Here is a 19,873-nt window from a genome sequence, read left to right as displayed (position 1 = left end):
CATTGCTCCAACACACTTCAAATCTGAAGCTATTGAGAAATAATAATGGTTAGGGAATGTGGACAGTGAGTCTGAAAATATGCATCAGACCCAGTTTACTCCTGTTTGGCAGTTTCCAGGTATTTGCTACCTAAGTGTGGGAGGCAGGGTGAGGGGTAGGCATTCTCTCATTTGGTAATGGCATTGCTTGCTTGTTGACCAAGGTGGTAGTATTAAAATGGATGGACCTAGTCCAGCTTCGTCCACCTCAGCACAGTACTGTGAATGAGGGTGGAAGAGAAGGTAACATACCATCATAGAGCTGCCCCTGGCTCTGTGACATTGGGGAGAAGCCTAACAAAAGCCCGTCAGACTAGTTTAGTCATTTTGCATTACAGATAGGCTGACTTTTCCTTAAATGGAAAACTTGATTAAAATTAATGCTTTGAACCAGGCCTTTCTGGCTTTGAGATTTAAATCGTTCCACACTGGAACCAATTGCTGTCTCTATCAGCTAAGCAAGTGAAAGATTCGTTTGACAAGGCATTATCCACAGAGCCTCTACTTAGAACTGGCAGATAAGCAACAAGAACATGTTAGGCGGATTCCTTTTGTGATGGTGATGATGATGATATGGCTGGGCACTGTCTTTTCTTGGCTCCTCCCTCTGTCATAAGCTCCACATCCCAATACTGCAGGTGTTTGATTTTACCAGTGAAGACCTTAAATCTAAGAAAAGAGGATGTCTCTGTAGAAGGTTGTGCTACAGCAAAATCCCATTCCCAATATTTTTCGTTCTGCTGTGCTATGAAAGTAGTAACCTTTTGGCAGCTGCTATTTGCACTTGCATTTAATTTCTTGCTGCTGGGGTGGTTCACCGCAAAATAAATTGTGATGACATGGAGCAATATTTGACGGGTTCCCAGTCTCCATATGTACGTACCTTCAGTGCCATGGAGGGTGGCTCTTGCAGCTGAGGCAGGAGGGAAGGTCATTTTAAATTAGGGTTAAGAGGCAAAGACACTATTTTGGTGCTTTATTATAATGAATATATTTAAAATATTTTGAGTGGGATTCAGCTAATTAGTCCTGTCAGTGGAGTTCCACTTGTATAATGGGGTGTTCTCCACCCACCTACATGTCACCTGAATTTTGCTTTGTAGAGGGGGACCCCCAGAACAGCACACAGGAGGGTGGGGCTTGTTCCACCTGGATAGCCAATATGCTTGCGCTGATCGAATGATTGACACACAGAGACACTGAATAACTCCCCATATTACAAACATGTTTTGCAAACATTTTGTATATCTTAAAGAGATGATTTAATTGTAAGCACATATTGGATGTATTTCAATTTGGGAAATTTTAACATTTTAATTAGGCTTTTATTATTCACAACAGCAGGTGTTTATCCTTTCTTGCACCTTTCAGCCCTCCCCTTTCCCCATCTTATCTTAAAAATCTCGACCATGCTGAGAAATGCTTTGGATGATCTCTGGTGAAGTGCTGGCTTGGAATTACACATACCGTATGTCACTGTTAAATGTGGTGGCTCTTCACTGATGGCTCTTCCACTTAAATAACACCACCAGTGGATTTCTTTAACTAGTGCATGGGAAATTTACCTAAATCATCTCTACCTCCCCCCCCCCCCAACTAGGTGTGTTAGCTATAGGAAGCAACAGAGCACACAAATAGAAAACTTTCAGGACTGGGCAAATAATCACATGTAAAATATCAAAATGAGTTGTATTCTTAAAAAGGGCATCCCTCCGCAGTTCTGGAAGAAGTCCATTTGGACACTGGACGCTGTTCTGGCTGCTTTGCTGTCAGAAGACTAGATAAACTGGAAGAAGTTCAAAGGTGTCCAGTAAAGATGATGCATGTGTTGGCTCTGGGTGGATAAGCCAGAAAGAACTGTAGAAAATTGTAGAAAAGCAAGAAATCTCTGCAAGTTGGCCAATAAATGCCAATGGTCATTGCCTAAATATATACTCCCAAGGTTATAACATTAATGAGCGAGAGCGAGAAACAGAAATAAAGATGTATAGATGTGTGTGTGTGTGTGTGTGAGAGAGAGAGAGAGAGAGAGAGAGAGAGGAGAATAGTGCATAGTACAATGCCACATCTCTGATGTGTACTTGATTTGCACTGGGCGCTGCATTCATCTACACCACTGTCAGCTTTGAGCATGGCATAAATATAGGTCATGCCTGTATTTGTCAAAGACATGAGGATGGTGCAGGATTGCTCCACATCCTGTGGTTCCTATTTAAAGATTTGAATATCTTGTCATGCTCATCTCATGCTCCTGCTTCATCAACAAGTGGAAGCATAGATTTGCAAAACAGGCAATATCCTCTTTGACTCTTGTCTATGTTACTGCTCAGATGTCAGCAATACTGATTTTACAAGGCCAGAATTGGTTGTGTTCCCCTGCCCCCCCCCCGCATTGCTACCAAATTGTAAGTAAACCCCATCACACAGCATAGAGCAGGGTCAGCCAACATTTTCAGCAAGGGGCCAGTCCACTGTCTCTCAGACCTTGTGAGGGGCTGGACTATTTTTTCTTGGGGGGGGGGGGACGAACGAATTGCTATGCCCCACAAATAACCCAGAAATGCATTTTAAATAAAAGGACACATTCTACTCATGTAAAAACACACTATTCCCAGACCGTCCGCGTGCCAGATTTAGAAGGCGATTGGGCTTAGTTTGCCTACCCATGGCATAGAGCTACGTCTTGCTCAAAATGTTATTACCGGTCCCCACCTGAGGAGGGGGGGTGTTACTGTTTGGCATTGTCATAAACCAGTGTTTTAAAAAACCTTTTAAACTTCCAGAAAGTGTGCACTTCAGCTATACTGAAGCAGTGTAATTGCACGAATTTATACCTGTATCTTTGCACACTTACACAAGGAACTAGCGGAAACACCAGCCAGTGGAAGGAGATCAGACTGACTTAGCCACAGCATGGCTACCATAAGGATTGGTCACAGGCTAGTTTTGCTTTGCTAAGTTTTAGCAGGGACATTTATGCCTCCAGAAATCAGTCTGATCTGATTTGTGGCAATACACTTTTAACAATACCTTACATTGATTCTCAGATGGTTTCACTGTAGACACTATCTGACAGTTATTGGACAAATCAACAACCCTGTTGTACTGCACTGGCCCTGAGGAAATATAACAGAAACCTGGAGGAAATCATTTACATGAAGCCCGAAGCCTTGATATCTTCAACACTTTCAGGAAGAAAGTGCCAGCGAGTAAGTTCAAAATCCAGCTGAAGGTCCCAGGTTCAACCTCTGGCATCTCCAGGTAGAACTGGGAGACCTCAGTTTGAAAACCCAGAAAGCCTCGGCCAGTCAGGGTAGAGAATCCTGACTCAGTACAATGAAGAATCCTATCTTAGCACACTCTGGTTAGAACCCTCTAGGCAAGGGAACATAGCTGCACAGACAGAAGTGGGTCAAATTATCCAGAAAATGAACTCTGGCACCTGCAGGAAGGAGGAGAAGGCAAAGTAAAGAAGGAAATGAAGCAGTATCAGAAAAGCAAAAGTGATCCAGCTTTGAACTCCTGGCCATTAAGCAAACCAATATACCTGTGCAGAAAGTTTCAGCTCTGCCACAGAACAGAGGGAAGGAGCAAGAGCCAACAAAGTGTCAAATACCTCCACATGGCCTCCGCTGGAGGTGCAGAGAGCACTTTGCAAATAGCAATTAAGGCTGGCGAGTGTCTCTGGAAAGCAGATTAAACTCATTGCTCCTTCTGTTTTCCAGAGGAAGAAACTGACCTGCACAGGGAGGAGGCAAGTGTGTAAATTGGGGAAGTGACCCAGCTGTTCTGTTGATTAGGCTGATTAATTAATGCTTTTTGAATATTGTGCAGCCTCATTCATCTGAATAGCAGGGGGTTACCTAAAACATTTGGATAACAATATATTCTCTGTACTATGTACATAGTTTTACTATGGCTAGCGGCCATACTGAAGAGACATGCTGGTTTGGAGGTCAGCTCTTATGTCTGGCGGTTGGATCATTTGTGCATTGCAACCAGATATCTTGTGGAAGAGGTTCTACTGCTAAACCAAGCTATGGTGGAGTGCCTTCTACCTAATGATAACAGCTGGTCCTACCAGTAAACAGGGTGAAGTAGCTCATTCCTGAATGATATTAGGTTGTTTTTATTGAAAACTATGGAATACTGATAGTGGTGAAACCCTCACCAAATAGTGGGAAAGTGTGGGCTATGCAGGATATTCTCAGCATATTCAAATATAGTAATTCAGAAGAATGAAGGTGGCAAGATTTGCTCTTCTGGCTGCTACTGTCACAACTGTAAACATGCATTTTGAGAGCATTTCCATTACTGTTTTTCCCCTCTAGGGATGGAGCATTAGCGTACTCTAAGGCTCCACCCCTTAGAAATCTCACAGGTTTCCTAGAAGCAGTGTATTACATTTCCCTCCTTCTCAGCTTTCTGATGACTCTTCTACCTACATTGATAAAAGCAGTTCAGAAGGAAGAAGCAGAGGAATGAGCTTACTCACTCGCAAACATCTGGAATGTTATTACCGAGGCGCTGATTCCTCAGTGGCCTGATGGTGGACAGGAATCTAAGGTATGTTTCCTAAACGTTAATGTAAGAACTGTAAGGAAGTGGAAATAGCTGTCCTTCAGCCCCATCACTTATGAAGCAATTGAAACACAGGAGATGCTGAGTCAGCTATTGATTGCTGCCTTGGGCTCCTTTGGGAGGAAGGATGAGGTATTAATTCAATGAAAGAATGAATAATTGCAATCATGCAATTTCCTTTTCAAGATCTTACCTCCTCACTGGCAATTTTTATTTTCTCCTCCTCTTTGGCCACTCCCCCCCACCTGATTTGCGCTTGGATTTTCTTGGGTGCAACTGCTCACAATGCACATGCAAGCGGTTGGTTGCCAGAGGGCAGTTGCCAGCTCCTTGCAAAATATCAAAGCTCACCATGGGAGAGGCCTTGGTATTCCCCCCCCCCATTTGCATTTGTTAGGTTCTTACAACTAAATTGTGGAATTCCTTCTCCACGGAGGTGTGTCTGGCACCATCCCTGTACGGCTCTCAGCTTCACCCAGGCCTTTGACACCTGAGTGTGTTTTAAGACCCACCCTATTCCTGTGACTGTAATTTTTTAAATTGTTTCTAATGCTGATTTTAAAATTGCAATAACCCACCCTGTGAGCTGCTGCCCGAAGGGTGGGTAATAAATTTAACAAACAAACAACAACAACAACTGTTATTAATCAGAAAATGAAACAAAGGCTCATAACAAATGTGAGGAAACAATCAATATATGAGTGAGCAGTGGCTGCTTCTGGCTCTTTTTAAAGTCCAGAGCTGGCATTTAGAAGAGTGCCTGGTACACAGAAGTGCACCAGCTGTGATACTAGATACAGTAACCCAGGGGGATGCATTTAAATGCTAGAGGCTTCTGGATGAAAAGGTCTGATTTCAGTTTCCACTCAATATAAATCTCACTTAGTTAGCCTGGCCAGTAACAATGGTGAGCAGCAGCTGATCATACAGGCAAAGGGGAACATGCTTAAAGCCTGCTGTAGGTGGCTGAATGACATTTAGGATAGCAAAGCAGGAATAGAGATAGCTCACTATTTTCACTCTTCATAGTCACCTACTGCATAACAATCAGGGTGCCTTCCATACTGAAGCCCCTTTCATTTGGAAGTTCTCACTGAGCTGGTGTGTTATTGTTTTTGCAAACGCGGTGGCTGCTCATGGGAAATCCTGCATGGAACACAACTTGGGATGCCAGAGAATTCTGTCAGAAACAGAAATGGGAGTGAAAATTCTTGCAATTCACATGTTCACCAGAGCTCAGGAATGGAACTCATGCAAATGAATACGAGTGGTATTAACTCTTTTTTTTTGTCTGCAAGCAGTAGGTAAAGAATTATGTTATATACACAGGTCCTGCTATTCAACTGCTTGTTATGTGAAAATTCAGGTATCCAAACACAAAGAATTGGTACCCAAACTTTGCTATACACACCACAGATTCAGATATTCGAACAGCCAGAGTTTGCCCACATCCTTCCTTGTTTGTGTTTGCTGGTCAGCAGAAACCAGGCAGACAGGCAGGGAGTAGGGTAGATAGGATATATCAGAGAGCTGGAGATATTGGACAAATCAGGGAGCAAGAAAGGCAAATAATGTATATATATATTTTTCTGGTTGGCTGCAGCCATTTCAGGAAGAAACCAGGAAGGGAGCAGGGGAGAGAGACTGGACAAACTATAGATTTGAAATATTTCCATAAGAATCCGTGGAGATTGTGGACTTGTTATGTGAACGCTTGCCTAACAAACAATTTCCAGGGAACGCATTGTGTTCGGTAAGCATGTATACTGCATTTTTAAAAACTTTCCCGTTCCACTGAAATGTAAATAATTATGCAAATTTCAGCCAAAGGGGATAACAAGATGAAAAACTGAGCTAAACTGAATCCTAGTGGGAAGCAGTGCTGACTGCAACAAACCCAGGATGGGACAGAAACCTCCTTACACCACAATGTATCTTCCTAAAAACAGTCTGTGTCACATGCCACTGTGAAGTACAATAAAAATTGAGGAGGTTTTAAGTCCTGGGTCATCTTTCTTTTTCCTTTCCTACACAGGGGCACATAGGCACACCTCTACAGCCAGTTAAGGCAGGTTAAGGGAGCAATCCCTCCATTCACCTTGCACTGGGAGAAAAGGGGAACGGGCTTCTTTCCCCACACTAGCCTTTTTCAGGCATCCTGCCTATTCCCTCCCCATCATCTCTCAATGCATGAGGTGGGGAAAGTGCAGCACCTGCGTGAAATCTCCCATCACCACAAGGTCCATGTCACTCCAAAAGGATGTGGCAAGAGAGGCTTCTCCCCCCACCAGCCATTTTGGGGATCAAGCCTATTGGCCCCCTCCCCATCCCTTTAAAATTTTATTTATTTTAAAATATTTATAACCTGCTCACATTACAATTCACTTTCCAAATAACACGCATGGGAGGAAGGAAAGAACAACTCCCACTTCCAGGAATGCCTGGTAATGGGGAAATCTCACTCCCCACAAGGACCCTGTTACGTCCCTGGTGTGTTCCTGCTTAGCGGTAGGACTAACTCTTGAAGTATGACTCAACATAAGGCATCCTCTGTGATCTGCTGCAATACTCTTGCGTATGATGTCCGAATGCAATGCACAGATCACTTAAATCCAAGTTAGCATCAGTGAGTGAAATTTATGGGAAGAAATGATCTGCAGACTGCAGCGTTGGTCTCTCAAGATTGGCATTTCATAGGAAGACAATTAAAAGAGGCTTTGGCATAGGCAGGCTGAAAGAAGAGACTGATGATCAGCTCTATAACTTACTCCAGACATTCTAAATTAGATCTAGCAAGCCAGGGATGCTGACTTGGGCCCCAGGTTATGGGTGCCCAATGATGCCCGTGACATAAAGTCATGACGTCACACAGCAGCAGCGGTGTAGCGGTACTTCCGAGGTCTCACAGAGGTCAGGTCTGAGGCCTTGCAAGACCTCAGACATGACTTCCGGTAGAAACATTTAGTACTTTTCTGTTAGCCCAATAGAGAGGCTGAGGTGCCCAATACCTATATATGCAAACCTGTATCGGAGAGTTCCCATGTCTGTCTCTGGGAGATTCCATGCAGGTGTTTATTGTGGGATTGGGTCTTCCTCATAGACACAAGCTGTTTTGCAGCATCCACACAACAGTGTAGGAATCAAAATGCCAGCCTGCATTCCTCCCCTCCCAACTTAATCTGGATTTACCCTTTATAGGGAAAATCCAATCAGTAAAAACCAAACAAAGCAACAAACCCTGTTGTCAGTGATCCATTTGCAATATCTCAGCTACCTGTTTACAGATGCACCCTCCCTCCCATTCTTTCAAAAGCACCTTCTGTGTGTGTGTGTGCACGTGCCCACACACAATAAGTGAAGAAGCAGTGCTGAATGTGTTTGCTCAATCCTTTTCCCATCCCATAGGCTTCTTGCCCAACTTGCCTCCCCAATTATCTTTCCCTCTGCAGGATTCAAACAGGTGCTGTGATGGCAAACATGGAGGATTTAAAATAGAGAATTGTGGGCAGGGAAAACATACCGCTCTATCTTGCTTCTCCAACTTCCTCCCTGCTGAAGCTAGCTTTTATTTTATTTCATATAAAAAAATAACGGCACTGGGTCTTGCTAACAAGTATTTACATGAAATGTGCAATGCGTCCCAGAAAGCCAAAAATGTCCCCAGAATACCAAAAATATGTGTTCTAACTGCTGTTGACCTTTCATATATATATATTCTGCAAACGCCCGTTCAAAGACAACATTGCTATGCTCAGTCTATCTGTAACAGATAGAAGTCTATGGGAGAACAGCTGCAAGGGACCGTCTCAGCAAAAAGCAAAAGTCTATGCAATAGCAAAGCGAGCAAGCAGTGGGATGCGCTGATACTTTCTTTCTGCAGGTGAGGTTGCAAATTAAAGGCAGAGGTTCAGGGCTGGGCAAAAAGCTTGCAAGCTTAATCTTAGATGAAGCGTGTCTTGACATTTATGTGAGAGGTGGGATAGACATTCGTATAAAAGGACAACAAATATAAATAAACATGTTCCTGTTAATTCTGAGGTGCGGTTTTCTATTGTGTTGTTCTGCCCATAATTCTTTCTAAATGCAATGTTCCTTTCCTAAAGTGTTTCAGGAGAAAGCTGTGGATAGCCTTTCCACTTCTTCCTAACACCATTACACAATCTAATGACATACGTAACACCATTATGCAACCTCCACAAAGCACCTCCTTATCCTGCTTTTCAGACAATAGAAGAAACTTTCATACTGATACTGTCTACAGATGATGGCACTCAGGTGGGGAGAAGCATAATGGGAAATTAGAGAAGACTTGAACCCGCCACTTGACATCCTAGTCATTAAGACAAGAGAGGTGATACAAAGGGAGAGGTTAACACATGCTCACATCTCTCTCTCATTCTCCCTTCAGTGAGAACGTGGCATGACAGCGATTTCAAAATATATGCAGTTGTTCAGGAAGAGAACTCCTGAAGCACACAGAGCCTATTGCTTATTTATTATCCTGCCATTCTTCCCAAAGGAACACCAAGCATTACCAAAGGGGTCTTCAACTCTCCAATCCAGCCAAAAGTGATTATTTCCTTTTTATTTTGCTTCAGCCAGTCACATTCTTGGACTTGGGTTTAGACCAGTATTAGAGTTAAAATCAAAATGCACTCAAATATATGTGAAAATACTAAAGCAGTGTGTGTGTGTGTGTGTGTGTGTGTGAGAGAGAGAGAGAGAGAGAGAGAGAAACAATTATTCACTTGACCCCAACCATTAAGAGTCAAATTAGATAGGGACTAAACAGACAGCTGCTTCAGAAGGCAACATTCATCAGTGACGTAGCGTGGGTTCTCAGCGCCCGGGGCAAGGCAAGTAATTTGCGCCCCCTAACCCGTGGATTTGAGCACTCGAGTCTCTTCCGCGCCCCCCCCCAGATGTTGCGCCAGGTGACCCCCCACGCTACGCCACTGCTCCCACCACAAGTCTTCAGGACAGCCATCCGAAGGCTGGGGCGGGGAGAAGGTCTCTCCGCCCCACCGCCAGGCTTAGGAGCAGCCTTCCGAAGCCTGGCGGTGGGAGGAGGTCTCCCCGCCCCACCGCCAGGCTTCGGAGGAGCCTTCCGAAGGCTGGCGGTGGGGCGGAGAGACCTCCTCCCGCCGCCAGGCTTCGGAGCAGCCTTCTGAAGGCTGGCAGTGGGGCGGAGAGACCTCCTCCCGCCGCCAGGCTTCGGAGCATCCTTCCGAAGCCTGGCGGCGGGAGGAGGTCTCCCCGCCCCACCGCCAGGCTTCGGAGGAGCCTTCCGAAGGCTGGCAGCGGGAGGAGGTCTTTCCGCCCCACCGCCAGCCTTCGGAGGAGGTCCGAGGACAGTGGGTAAGACGCGCTGCGCTTCCCTGCTGTCCCGGAGATTTCCCTATGGACTTTCGTCTTGCGAAGGGCCGGCCAAACGCGCCCCCCCAATGTTGCGCCCGGTGCGGCCGGCACCCCTGGCACCCCCCACGCTACGCCACTGACATTCATTAATGTAAATGAATGGTGAATCCCTAGTTTGGGGGCCTGATTTGCGCCCTCAGCAACATTTCTGAAAAGCAAGATCTGAAAAACAAGAATGAATCCAGCCGTCTCCCCAACTGGATATGATAAAAAGCACTCCTGGCCTCCTCAGCAACCTGACTTTCTAGGTGTAATCCAGAACCCAGAAGCATCAGAGTCTCCTCTGGGAGACCAAAAAGCATCTCTTGTGGATGCTTCCCCCTTCCTGTTTGTTGCACTTGTTGCCCTGATTGCATCTCCCAGAAAGCTTATTGTAATGTAACTGGTGATGAAGCACGAGTCCAAGGCTCACTGCAGGAAAATCCCAGGAGTAAGCTAAAGCCCTCAAAAAGAATCTATTACTGTTCATAATCCCGAGAACAAATATGGGCCGCTTTTTCCTCTCGTTTAAATGAATGATAATGAAAAGCAATCAGCAGCAAGCTTGTGTTCTTAATTATGGTTCTGTAATAATGGCAAGTTACCGCTCTGAAAGGGGGAAAGCAAACGAGCGAGAACAGCGAAAACCCAGCCCTGCTGGCGCTAGAGGAAGAAAAATATCAAGCTGCTCCGAGCTTAAATTTTTAGCAGTGTAATTTGTTTCTATGCCACGATAAGATGTATTTACTATTCTCTCGTCTCTAATGATCCTTTGAAAAGCAACATGTGCTTAATAAGCACAATTGCAGGTTCTCAGCTGCCTCCCAATGCCACCAACTCAGTGCTTTGTTTTGCTGACTCCTAATAGCTGGTATTCCGCCTGGACTCCCCAGATGCAAGTCCTGCCTGCCAGTTCAGTCACATAGCATTTCCCACCAGCACCAGAGACATTTCCCACCAGTACAACTCAGGTCCCATTTTCTAAGTGGTCTTGCTTGGTGATCTGATGGATGCTGGTAAGTCAGTCCACTGGCAACATGCACCAGTATGGCAACCCCATGATGGTACAGAATATAATAAAGTGTCCTCTTGGCATCTGCTTGAAACATGATCTTAAAGTTTTTTTGTGAGTTAAGGCTGCATAATTAAGAGAAGCTCAGTTAACTAGCAGGTAGCAATTAAGAAAGAGGTTTTAACACCAGGTAAAGCTGTTTAGGATAAAATGTACCTATCCTATATTGGGACACATATTGCATGTCTATGTTTGTGCCTGCGTTTTCGAATGCAGCTCAGTGGCAAATTCAAAACTGCCACTATACCATTCTGTGATGGGGGGAAATGTCTTGCTTGAATCATGCAGAATGCAAAATGCAGCATGAATGCAATTGTGTGGATTTAGGAGAGATTTTAAGCTTGTTTCACATTACGCCCTAACAGGGCTTGAACATGTAGCAAAGTGGTCATTGATTACTATTCGTGTGACCAGAATGGTTTTCAGTACACAAAGAGGTGATTTTTTCCACTCATCTCATTGTGCAATGACAATTGATCTGGGTCCAAGATGAAGCAATTATGTGATTGCTTCCCTTCCACAGCCAACTGTGGATTCGCTGCACATTGGATTCACTGCACACCTAGGGTTGATTTGGGGGTCACAGGAATCAATCTTCTGCAATCACTGATCTGAACATGTTATTTTACAGGGTGCTTTCCATATATCCTCTAGTTATCTGAAGACAGCTGCAGCACTAATATTTCTGGCTCCTTAATTTCAGGCATGCAGAATGCAAGTTTTAAACTTGATTATGTTACAACCACTATTATGGACTATGTATTCAATTTGGGCCACTATATATACTTCGTAATGTGATGATTGCCATGTGAGATGTGGCTTGAAAGGTCCTCAATTAAAACTTCTGTTGTTGTTTCTCTAGACTGCATTTCTTTGATATATTACAGTGAAAGGGGTGGCCATTGCTAGGTAGACAGCAAATATTGGTGTTTCCATATACATTCTGTGTCAATGACACATTTGACAGATAAGGTACTATTGCTCTGGATAAGTCACCCTTAAGTTTGTCATATGGGATAAAGCTTATAGAAGTTTCTGCTTGTTCTGTTCCATGTAGCTGCCTTAAGCATGTGAATATCACCCACTAGCGGAATCACCCAAACTGTGCAGAGAATTTCCTTGGCATCTCTGTTAATTTCACCGTACTCACACCATTCACTGACCATGAATGAATGACATATATCTCAGGTGTTGTATGAAATAATTTCAAGGTCCAAAGTAGACCAGAACTCATTCATGCACCTAGTAATTGAATGACTGGCTTTTGAAAACCAAATTACAGGTGTGTGGGTGTGACTCTTTCTAGATTGGGAACTTGTCATGGGAGGAAAGGTTGGCTTTTTGCCAGCTGCTATGGTCCAATGTGGGATTTTTCCTCAATGTAAATAGCAAGGGCACGTTCCACAATCCAGACTTGGGAGTGCAGCAATGGGAAACATATAAAGCCTGCCTACCCCTATGATAGAATCAGAATCTGGATCAGCTCCATCCCTGGCTTTTTGCCCCCACAAGCTGTTCACACAATTGCTAATTGTATGAATGAATGTAATCATGACTAGTTTGGCACCTAGTTTGCAAACTCCAGGGCTACTCCACATGGTGTTAGGAAGAGCATAGCAATGGCAGCATAAAATATGTCTCAAGGAAAGGCTTGGGTGCCCTGGAAGGAAGGATTCCAGTGACTGTGCAGAACTCTTTACTTCCCTCCTTCCCAAAATGAAGATCTTTCCCTTATGGCTATACCAATGGTGATAGAGAACAGTCATCTACTATTTGGACTGGAGAGAGATTAAGGGAAATTCCAGCATGGAAGACAGAGATAGACAGAGAAGCTATTTGGGAGCCATTTGGGAGGGAGCCTTAATTCTATTTGGGAAATAAGGAGTAGAAAGGAGGGGGGAACAACCTCAATTCATTCTGGGTCCCACATGGAATGAGGAAGAGGAGAGAGCTTTGTTTTCAAGCCCTGTTTGAATAAGCAAGCATGAAAAAAGGAAAGGCATTGTGCCATTTTGCTGCCAAATATCTCTATGATATTCCTGGATGATTCTCTAAACTGCACTTAACAGTAGTGGCTAGTTTTCAGTCAGTGCCTGGAGAACTGGGATTGGCATGTGATGAAACCAGGGCTTGCTTTGCCATGTAGCAAAGTGGTGCTTCAAATGGCACCATTGGGTGGCAAGTGATACAACTGAGGCAGAAATTGGTCTCTTAAAGGTACATCAAGATATTTCGAAATGTTCATCCTAATAGTGGGACTAGTGGGGAAAACAAAATGTATTGTACCAGTGCTGGGTCAAACTGAGCGTAAGAGGAAAAAAAGGTAATGTACACACATTTGCAGTTATTGTGCATTTTGCAATGTGAATTCTCCTTGATGATTTTTTTTTAAGACAAGGAAAAAAAGGGAGCTGGGAAGAAAACATCACAAAAACAGACCACCGTATGGAGCCTTGGCTGTAAAACAGCAAGTCCACATATCATTTGGCTGCAGACATAAAAGTACACAGTGTCAGTGACAAGCCCAACAAAGCACCACCACACAGGTTTGCACTGCGGAAGGCTGGAGCGTAGACATGGCCTAGGTCTGTAAGTCTCTTCTGAACACCCCACATCCCTAACAGACATATGGAAAGCAAATGATGAGAATGGCTGCCTCCCCCACCCCACCAAATCTCTCAGCTGGATGTGTGTTTATTGAGAATCCTGCAGTGAGGAAAACAAACAGTGGTTTGAATTAAGCAAATTTGCAAACAGCTGCAATCCACAGAGCCTTTCCTCCTCCTGTGATGAAAGGCTGAGAAGTTATGTATCACAGCTCTGCTTGTCCTTGCAGAGATGGCACACACACTTTTGAAACCAGCTCTGTGTGATACAAACTTTTTGCCAACAGCCAGAAGTATGCTCCTCTATGCTAAAGGAAAGTAGGGATGGGAAACCAATGCTGTTCAACTCTCATCAGCCTCAGCCAGCATGGCCACTGGTCAGGGATCATGGAAGTTGTAGTCCCCAAAACTGGGACTACTCAGTAATTTTGTCTTGTATGTCTGCTGCCTCCATTTCCATAACTTGAAAGTTTGGGGTGTCAGTAATCAAATTACTGGATTTTCATGTCTTGATTGGGAATCGGGGGGGGGGGAGAGTTCCTCCCTTTGTTTACCCGCACCCAAAGGCATCGGGGTGGAGAAAGGAGTACAGTACAGAAATCTGTTACAGTAGCCTTTTGAACCATTCAACCCATGCCTGCTATCTTCCTTCCCTTTGAAGAGCTATTTTGGATGAGATCTGAAGAACGACTTCACAGCATAAGCTTGTATTCCACAAGAACAAATGTGACTGCTTTGATTGTTAAGAGGGCTGCAGTGAACCAAAATTGGTGGAAGCAGCAATCCCGCTCACAGCTCTGCATGCACCAAAGACAATCTACAGCTGGTTTGTATGAGAACAAAAAGACCACAGAAGAGAAGGCAGGGAATTTATACATGATGCATCCGTAGAGTGTCTTGCGAGGTTTGGTCTATGCCAGACTTTTAGCACACAATACCCAGTCATATACTTATTTCCATTACATTAATAAATGTTCTGATGTCTTACATCTGCCTGGCAGCAATGGGTGACTGGCAGGTCGCAACACCAAGCTTCAGGCTTGGGCCAGGATGTTGCCAAGCTGAAGTCTAATATCTTCAATTCCCACACAAATTAGAGAAACTCCTTCAAAAATACAAAGTGCCTCTCTGGGAATAGCCAGCCAAGCAAGGAGGAGGGCACAGAGACAATGGAAGGAGCTTAATCTCTTTAATGATAATGCCAGGAAGATGGCTTGTCCCAGGATATTTTACCCTACACATGGAAGAGAGGGAAAGCATGCAATGTCACACATGAAAATTACACTGATTAGAAGCCTCCACCCTCGTACAAGACTAGGCCCTGTCTTTTTATCTGCAGCTAACTCCAGGTGGAAATTTTTCCCCTTCTGACTCAGGAACTCTTAAGACACACTATGAAAGTGAAAATGAGCAGCTGAGTTCTCCCTCCCTCTTTTTTCTTTCTCTTTCTCTCTGTGTGCCTTGCTCCTTTGAACCTTAATGTAGGCCTGTGAAGCAGACTCCTAGTTCAGTTTGACAGTCACGGAGTTGAGTGCAAGGCTCTTGCATGCAGAGGTGGGGATATGAATGGCAGCTGGCCTCTGCCCCGACTGTCTCCTGCGGCGGAGATGAAAGCCCTCAAGGCAGAGGAGAACGGTGGGGCAAAGAAAGGGCTCAATGTTGAACGGCACCAGTGAGAGGGAATTCTTTGGGCAGGAGAAAAGCATGCTGGAGAACTGACACTGGGCGTAAGGAAGGGATGTCAGGATGTGTCCAGTATTGCTAGCCAAGTATATTTCCCCACCTTCAGCTTTTGTCAGAAACTCATCTGGTCATGCAAAGCGCCTCAGTCTATATCCAGAGAGGATACAATGGTACCTCAGGTTAAGTATTTAATTCGTTCCGGAGGTCCGTTCTTAACCTGAAACTGTTCTTAACCTGAAGCACCACTTTAGCTAATGGGGCCTCCTGCTGCTGCTGCGCCGCCAGAGCACGATTTCTGTTCTCAACCTGAAGCAAAGTTCTTAACCCGAGGTAATATTTCTGGGTTAGCAGAGTCTGTAACCTGAAGCTTATGTAACCTGAAGCGTATGTAACCCGAGGTACCACTGTAAATCTACCATTAAGTTCAAAGTGGGATTCGATTATGACAATGCATTATACAAAGATCTTTGTTCGAAGACTTCTTGGAAACTGCAGATAGTTCAAAATACAGCAGCCAAGCAGCTGACTGGGACCAGTTTCAAGAAACACCTCATGCTGGTGTTAAGATAATTTTGCTGGCTGCCTCTCCATTTTTTGATGCACAGTTGAAAGTGGTGGTGCTTGCATTTAATATCCTAACCCAGAGCTTTGCAAACAGTGGTCTGCAAGCCTCTGGTAGTTCGTGAGCTCCATTCAGGTGGTCCACAGAAAGGATGTGGAACCATCAAGTTGGAGTCCAGTAGCATCTGTAGGACACCAGGTTCGGGAAGACTGGGCTGATATCTGCACCAGCACTGGAGTGGCTAGTTGGAAAAAGAGGACAAGGTTCCTGCACCTTTTACAACTGCGTAGAAGAGTGAATTCCAGGAGGAGGAGCTCGTAGTGGAAGCCACAGCTGCAGAAATTTCCTCTTCTGGACAACTATTGAAGATGCAGAATCCCTGCATCTTCTCCCACCTTGCCACCCTAGGCAGTGGTGTCTCTATTCTGACTAAGAAAGGGAGCTCTCAATAGGACTTAGTAGTCTTGGACCCTTAGGCGTTTTAGGGCAGTGTTCCTGTTTTTTCCAGTTCTCAGTGGATGTGAGACGCCTTTGAAATGTTAGCAAAATCACTTCATCTAGGCAATTCATGCTTCACAACCAGCTAATTCACCTGCCTTTTTGGTTTACTCCTTCCTCCATAGCTGGATGGCAATTTCTGTTTGCTTGTTTAAAAAGAACCCCTCCCCCCTTGCACAACTTGAACGTGTGGCTGGCACGCTGTCCAGGTGTGCTGTGCATCCTGAAATTCGTTTCTTAAGCTTGGTGGGCAATTCTAATTTGCACATAGTGAAACAGATTAAAATAAGCAGAGATGCAGTGGTCAGGCTTCTGTTTTCTGGGATGAGGCAGCAAGCTTGGGAGATACAAAGGAGATGCCCGTATGGCTGTTCAATCCATTAGTACACTGCACAGAAGACTACGAGGTGTCCTAGAAACACTGAAGGGAAAGTGGACATGCAATTAGAACTCCAATTTTCCTCTTTATATCTCCTAAAGTGCCTAATAAGTTTTCCATCCAGAGATTTCAAGGACTGAATAAGTAATGAAATGCCTCGAGCCCTGGGGGGCAACCAGGCAGCAGTTATTAAGTCTTGCAGTTCTTCAACCTCCTGAAAATGCAGCTGCCGTCTCTGGAAGGGACCACTCTCTCTGTCAGCACAGCCACTACTCATTGCTGCTGCACATTCAATTTAGGGGAGGGGGTTGCTCCAGAGTGGCTGGGGAAACCCAGCCAGATGGGTGGAGTACAAATAAATTATTATTATTATTATTATTATTATTATTATTATTATTATTATTAGTTTATGTGATTTTTAATGGATTTTTTTTTTTGTATGAACAGCCTTGGGAGGGCTGTGCCCAGAAAGGCGGGCTAGAAGTCATTTGAATAAGTAAATAAATTATACTACTCTGGGGCTAGGGTTGGGGGAGAAATGAGATTCAATTTGCATTTGAAGGCCAGGTTGCCTAATTCACACACTTGCTGAAACAACTCATGAACTGAGCCACAGCCCTCCTTTGACATTCACACTTGCCCAATTTTTGCAATGCAGTTCTCCAGTCAAGTAATGTGAATAAAAATGCATATACCGGGGTAATGCATGCCTATAAATGTGAAGATAACATACAATTGTTCCTAATGTTTTGCAAAATTAACATTCTATGACCTTTCAAATGTATTTGTGGGAGGGAGAGTTGTTTGTGTTGTTCTTTTTTGTGTTGTTTTTGTTTTGAATAACATTTTGTGTTTTTATGCTGTGAATTGCCCCAAGATCTTTGGATGAAGGGCAGTATAAATATTTAATAAATAAATAAAATAAATAAATAACAACCACCTTGCAAAATTTTGTATATTGGGGGAAATCTTCACTAAAATCCTGGTGAATTTTCGTGAGGACTTTTTTCCCCTTTTAATGCAAACTGATGTGGAAACGTTGAGAATTCAAGACTGGGGGAAAAGAGAAACTGAGGGAATCTGAAATTGACATATTCGTCTACCTCTGACTCAGATTTGAAACTCTGCATGAACACGAGTCACAGTGCAATAGTATGCATGTCCTCACAGAAACAGGCTTCACTGAGGTCAATGAAACTTGTGCCAATTCACAGGCCAGCCTCAGCAGTTAGAGATTTTCCTCCTCTGAGACAGAAGTGGGTGAGCCAAGCCAAATATGACTTCTGTTTTTATTTCAAGCAACTCCCCACTTAAGTAGGGGTTACTTTTCAGTGAAAATCATGTTAACAAGGGACATCCCCTAAACACCCTTTAAATGGCCTACCTCCTTCTCTCTCTCTAAAATAGTGCTCTCCAAAAATCAAAAATACTGTACCAAATATATCCACAACAGGAACTGAAGCTCTGGGGCCAGCAGGAGGCTGGAGGATGCGTGAGGCTGGAGGTCGTCTGTATTTTAAAATACTGTGTAGTAATCTTGTGCATATTTACTCAGCAGTAAGTTCCACTATGTTCAATGGGTCTTACTCCCAGGTACCTGTGTGTAGAATTGTAGCCTAGCAGCACAATTTATACATGCCTACTCAGAAGTAAGTCTCACTGAGTATGATGGAGCTCATTCCCGGGTAAATGGGTATAGAACCACAGCCATAATCACCTTTTTATCTAAAAAGACTCTGCAGATAATATGCAACAAATCATCAACTGATAAACAGTAATAAAAAGTAATAAAATAAGAAAAAGATAACAGACCAACTATAAATATGTCTACTATCAGTGAAAAAATGCTACTTTAAAATGCCTAAATATATAAGAAGAGGTTTTTTAGCAGCATGCCTAAAGATCAGCAAAGATGTTGCCCTGTTCATACTGCATACTGTTACCACGGGATAAGGATGGAGGAAGGCAGGAATGGCAATTAAGGAGAGATGGCCTGATGGTAGCAAATGAAGATTAAAGGATTGGTTTGACTGAGTGAACGTGGCATGCAGGCAGCAACAACTAAATCCCTTTCCCTGGCCTGTTCACATGCTCTGCCTTCCACACTGGTTGCTTCTTGTACGCCAGCTTAACTGGCTCCTTTGCTTTCCAAAGCAAGACTGAAATAGTCCTGCCAAAGTCCATGTCTGGCATCATCCTGCCTAAGATCTTGGCCAGGACTGTTGGGGATATCAGAGGTTTCAGACACACATTGGCAAGCCATATACAAAAGCATCAACAAATTTAGATCATGGGGCAAAACACAGGTACCATTCAGGAAACAAAGGTGGGTTTTTAAAATTTCAATAACTGATACCTGCATTTGCTTATTAAACTACAATATCCTAGTATAGCCTACATAATATCCTAAAAAAATAAAAACGCATCTCTTGAGATTCCGGTGACTGAGGTTTGGGTGATAGGTCACCCTAAATCCCTTGGTATGTTACTCAAAATGAACACACACAGCAGATGACAGAACGAGGTTCTGGTGGCCAGTAGCTTCTAAAGCAGGGGAGGCTTCACTGCCCTGGCATTGCTCTCTGCCCTTCCCCGTGAGCAGCAGAAGACACATAAATTATGCAAATATATGCAAAATTACAATGCTTTCTTAGTATCGAGCAGAGAATCCAAAGCTTTGCATAGATTGCTGTGATGCATCGGTGCCTTTCTGGATGAATACTTCTGAGGGTTGGGCAGATTATCAGGCACTGAAGAAGCAAAAGGACAGGCCTGGAGAAGCAGGAGGAGATGTTTTGTTTTCATAGTTAAAATAAGCTTACTTTGCATTTTAAAAAATGTCGTTATATATATTTTTTTGCAGTGCACATTCCACTACATATTGTCCGGAAAGGAGGAGTTTCAACATTAAAAATTAAAACCTGTTCAACATAGGGAAAAGCATTCCTATCCCATTAAATCCAAGCTATCATTGTTTTATAATCTCAGTTGCCATAAAATGCTACATTGCAGAAAATTCAGTGTTCCGTGCTGGGAAGTAAAGCAAATGGGATGCC

General features: G+C 43.8%; 2 protein-coding genes across 8 annotated transcripts in view; one reads left to right on the top strand and one right to left on the bottom strand.

Annotated features, from left to right (window-relative positions):
* Window positions 1-6,611, top strand: part of LOC309527894 (uncharacterized protein) — a gene marked incomplete at its 3' end in the record, with an annotated part of 212,564 nt that extends 205,953 nt beyond the window's left edge. For all 3 annotated transcript variants that reach the window (XR_014217403.1, XR_014217404.1, XR_014217405.1), the window contains 2 exons: window positions 3,102-3,248; window positions 6,445-6,611. The remainder of the gene's footprint in view (window positions 1-3,101; window positions 3,249-6,444) is intronic.
* Window positions 1-19,873, bottom strand: part of MDGA1 (MAM domain containing glycosylphosphatidylinositol anchor 1) — a 252,615-nt gene that overhangs the window by 17,693 nt on the left and 215,049 nt on the right. The gene's annotated exons all lie outside the window — the stretch shown is intronic.

This window comes from Podarcis vaucheri (genome assembly GCF_965113315.1).
Source record: "Podarcis vaucheri genome assembly, chromosome: 3".
NCBI classification, from domain to species: Eukaryota; Metazoa; Chordata; class Lepidosauria; order Squamata; family Lacertidae; genus Podarcis; species Podarcis vaucheri.
Note: the sequence above shows the minus strand (reverse complement) of the source record. Positions and strands in the feature narration are given on the sequence as shown.